The 4,477-nt window shown below is 52.3% G+C and overlaps 1 protein-coding gene across 1 annotated transcript in view; it reads left to right on the top strand.

Moving 5' to 3' along the window:
* The first annotated feature begins 1,646 nt into the window (after nucleotides 1-1,646).
* The window catches only part of GEMIN7 (gem nuclear organelle associated protein 7), a 4,654-nt gene continuing 1,823 nt past the window's right edge, over nucleotides 1,647-4,477 (top strand). Inside the window, exons 1-2 of the mRNA XM_011367964.2 lie at nucleotides 1,647-2,082; nucleotides 3,223-3,310. The gene's annotated coding sequence lies outside the window, so the exon portion shown is untranslated. The remainder of the gene's footprint in view (nucleotides 2,083-3,222; nucleotides 3,311-4,477) is intronic.

The following is a 4,477-nucleotide window of genomic DNA, read 5'->3' as shown; positions in this document are numbered from 1 at the left end:
TCTCCATTCCCCTCCCACCCCACTGATGGAGAGAACGAGGCCCTGGCCCTGGCCCACCCTAATTTATTTTATCCAGGGATTTAATGTAATTCTTCAGCCACTTGCTTAATTTTCATCGGTCTCTGTTAAATACTAATCCTGGAGACAAGTTATTTCTCTTAAAACACTCAGGTGTTACCCTGGGTGGGGGGAAAGGGCCCTGGGGCCTGATGACCCTTGACTAAGCTTGGAGTGCAGTGGTCATTAGAAAACGTATATATCCCATTAATCCCATTTACTGTGGTCTTTCCCTTCAGGCAAACACCTGGGAGCCTTTCTGGCCCTGCTGTTTCCTTCAGTCCATCAGCCAATAGCGAGGGCTCTCGACTTACAAAATATGTGCTCATCTGACCACTTCTCCTACGCTCACTGTTCCCACCCCATCTCAGGCACCACCATCATCCACTGCCGACCAGTGCGGTGCCTTCCCCACTGGGATCCCTGCTTCTCCCTTTGCCCCGCACTGTCCATTCTCCATGCATCAGGCAGAGGGATCCTGTGAAAACCAAAGTCAGGTCCTGTCCCTCCTCTGCCCAGAGCCTCCCATGGCTCCCATCTCACAGAGTAGAGACCCAAGTTCTCACCATGGCCCCCAAGGCTTCTGCGTTCTGCCCCTGACCCCAGCTCCTCCACACCGGCCTCTTTGCTAAGCTTCGGAGTCGCCCTTACATAGTCTGCATTTGCTGTTCCCGCTGACTGAAAGGCTTTCCCCTTAGATCTCCACGTGGCTCAATTCTTCATTCCATTTAGGTCTGTGCTCACAGATCACCTGAGCCCCTTCCCTTCTGGAAACTACCCCCCACCCCCACCCCCACCCCAGGGTGGACCAGGCATCTCCTCTGGGCTCCTGAGGCCCTGGGGCTCCTTCATTCCAGCCCTGCCCACTCTGGGTCATCATTGTCTAGAGACAAGTCTGTGTCACCCACTGGACTGTGAGCCCACAAGAACAGGGCTGGCACACTTCACTTATAGCTGTGTCCCCAGCACCGCCCAGCGTGGGCCAGGCACAGAGCAGGCGCTAAGATAATGCGGATAAGTGAATCTTTACATTCCTTCAACAAATATTTACAGAACTTTCCCTGCGTGCCAGGCCCTAAGTGGGGCTGGGGCTGGAGACCCGAAATAATCGGACATGCCCCTTCTCAGAGGCTTATGTTCTGTGCCGGGACAGACAGTGCACAGGAAAACATCCACATTTAGTCAGGAAGAGATGGTGCTGTCAAGAAAAGCTAGTGCGGGGTGGAGGGGCTGCTCTTTTCCTCCCCACAAAGCTGGTGACCTGAGCAGTGACCTGAGTGAAGTGAGGGAGGAAGGTGAGCCACGGATATGGAAATACGTAGACGTCTCCCACCTGGACGAGGGGTCTAGGCAGTAAGAACAGCACGTGCAAAGTCCCCGAGGTGGGAATGTGCTTGGCCTATTCAAGGACCAACAAGAGCAGTGAACGAAGGGCAGAGGGCTGGGAGATGACACCAGAGCTGAGGCCTTGTAGCCTTTGTAAGGACTTGGGGTTTTGCTCTAGGGGAGGTGGGAGAGGGGACGGCTCTGAGCGGAGGAGGGATGTGATCGGACTTAGTTCTAACAGGATCCCTAAGCCGTGTGGGGGAGAGACTGGGGCGAGGGTGGAGGCTGGGAGCCCAGTGGGGAGGAGGTGCTGGTGGCTGGATGACGAGAAGGCAGTGACGGGGGATGAGAAGTTGCCAGATTCTGGGCCCATTTTTTTTTTTTTTTTTTCTGAGTGCGTTTTGAAGGTGGAGCTGACAAGCTTTCCTGAGGGGTTTTTCACGTGGGCGGTGGAGAAATGGAGGAGTCTGGGACACTGGAATGTCCTTTGCCCGTGGAATCACCAACCTCCCCGCAGAGATTCGCCCTTCTGCCAACACTCTAGAAGGTCTTTTTTTATGCTTCCTCTCACAGACGAGGACCTGGAGCAGAAAGCCGCTGGTAGAGTTGCAGTGACCTGTCCACACCGCTGGCAGCGAACCTGAGGCCAGGCTCCACCATCTCCCTGCGTCCACACCCTTTCCCTGCCCCCTGCCGGGGGTAAGTTGCGGCTTCACCCCCTCTTCTTGCGTGACCCATGGGCTAAGGGTGAGTTTTACATTTTTAAATGCTGGCAAACTTCAAAAAAAAAAAAAAAAATTCGCAGCCTGTGAAATCATATAAAACTGAAATTTCAGTGTCCCCATAAGTAAAGTTTCATTGGAGCACAGCCAAGTTCATTGTTTACATTTCGTTTGTGGCTTTCCTGCTTACTATGGCAGTGTTGTGACAGTGACCCTATGGCCCACGAAGTCTAAAATGTTTGCTGTCGGGCCCTTTACAGAGAAAAATACTGACTTTTGCCAATAAGGATTCAACTTGGGCCCCCCACCGGGGGTGTCTGATCAGTAGGACATGGCAGCTAGTTACATAGGGACCTTAGAAAGGTCTGGGTAGGGGACGGACCGTTTGGGGATAGGCGAGGGCGTTCGGATTCCCCAGAGGGAATCTACCATTTTTTTTAAGGGACAGGGAAGCATTACAATACCTCCCTTCCTTTTTACAATTAGAATTTAAAACTTCTTTGAATAGGTTATACAAACACATGGGACAGAATTAAAAAGGTACGAAGAGGCAGACGGCTCGAAGTCTCCCGCAGGGGCTGTTCGTGGGCGGAAGGACAGAATGGTGTTCACAGTTTCAGGGATTCTGTCAGACTGCCCTCTTTGAGGCTGTCCTAACTGACACCTGGCCACAAGGGACTGAAGATGTTCCTCTACGGCTGCACCAGCAGATGCCCTATCAGCTCTAATCTGGGAGGTGCAGATCCTATAGCTTCTCAGTGAGGTTCTGAATACATCACATACTCAGTCGCCATCTTTGTCCTCCCTCCATCACTGGTTCTCGACTAGAGTAATTTTTTTTGTCCCTCAGGGGACATTTGGTACTATATGGAGATTTTTTTTTTTATGACTTTATCGAGATGTAATTTTCATACCATGATATTCACCAATGGAGACCATTTTGGTTGTCACAACTTGGGGTGGGGGTAGGGGGCACCACTGGCATCTAGTGGGTGCTAAAACCCTACACCTATGCACAAGACGGCCCCCCACAGCATGACAAACAGTGATCCAGCCCAGTGTCAATAGGGTGAGGTTGAGAAACCTTGGTTTGCAGCCTTGGCTCTTTTCCCTGCAGCGTCCTTTCTGGCAAGGAACTCACAGTCGAGCCACAGAGACAGGAGGAGCCTAAGGAGAAGAAGGACAATCTCTGTCACCTCGGGACTGTGAGTGACTCCAGGATGGGACACTGTGTGTCGAATACTTGTCGATTACTTCATTTAATCACTTTAGAGAGAAGGGGACTGAGCCACAGAGCGAGGCAGCTTCCTGAAACACGGGTCCTCTCTCTCCCTCTGTCCCCGAAGCCAGCCCTGTATGCAATCAGCATCCAAGCCGTGGTGCTTACTATGTTCCAGGCGAGAGCTAAACAGTGTGCATTTGTTAGGTCATTTAGTCTCCATGACAACCCTGGGAGATGGGTCCTTCTGTCATCTCTATTTCACAGGTGGAGAAACTGAGACACAGAGCAGTTAAGCAATTTACCCTGTTCACACAGCAATACTAATAACAACTGTAACTGACTTTTATTTTATGGAGAACCTGGTATGTACCAAGCCCTGTCATGCACGAGCCTGTTGAATCCTGATAACAAGCAGAGGTGGCAGTTGGTGCTCTTTCTCCATATAATGCTAGAGAAAACTGTCTCTTGCTTGAGGTCACCCAGCTAAGCACACCTGGGAGCTTAATCTTCACTGCATTCGTTGGCATGGAGCCTGGTCTCTATGCCACTTGGTGTTCCAGGATGTGCGGCTACACTGGGGGCATAATATCAAGGTCACTGTCTGGGGAAGCAGCCATCTCGCAGGAGAGCTATGCCTCAGGGGTCTGTGCTACAAAGGGTGAAGAAGCTGACTGAGGGGATGGAGAGAGATGAAGGCAGATCTTTAAGACAGGAAGGTCAAGGAAGGGGGAAGGGAGGTAGAGGCGGATGGAACCACAAATGCCCGGGCCTGTGCAGGCATGCTTGAGGACCAGCGAGGCGGCCAGTGTGGCGGCCAGCGCAGCTGAGCGGGGCGCGCGCGTGTGTGTGTGTGTGTGTGTGTGTGTGTGTGTGTGTGGAACCTGGCAGGATCCAGAGCATGGGGGCTTGGAGGGCTGTGGTGAGGACTTTGGCTTTGACTTAAACCGCCTGAAGGCTCTGAGCAGAGGAGGGATGTGATCTGACTCATGTCCCTCTGACTGTGTGTGGGGAAGAGGGGTGGGGTGTGAAGTTGGGAGGGGAGAGGGAGGGGGGGCAGCGCGCAGTTGACTTGAATAGTCCAGGCAGGAAGTGACAGTGGCTGGACCAAGATATTAGCAGTTAAGAGAGTGAGAAGTGTTAGGTTGTGGGG

Source organism: Pteropus vampyrus, unplaced genomic scaffold (genome assembly GCF_000151845.1).
Source record: "Pteropus vampyrus isolate Shadow unplaced genomic scaffold, Pvam_2.0 Scaffold138, whole genome shotgun sequence".
Lineage (NCBI taxonomy): Eukaryota > Metazoa > Chordata > Mammalia > Chiroptera > Pteropodidae > Pteropus > Pteropus vampyrus.
Note: the sequence above shows the minus strand (reverse complement) of the source record. Positions and strands in the feature narration are given on the sequence as shown.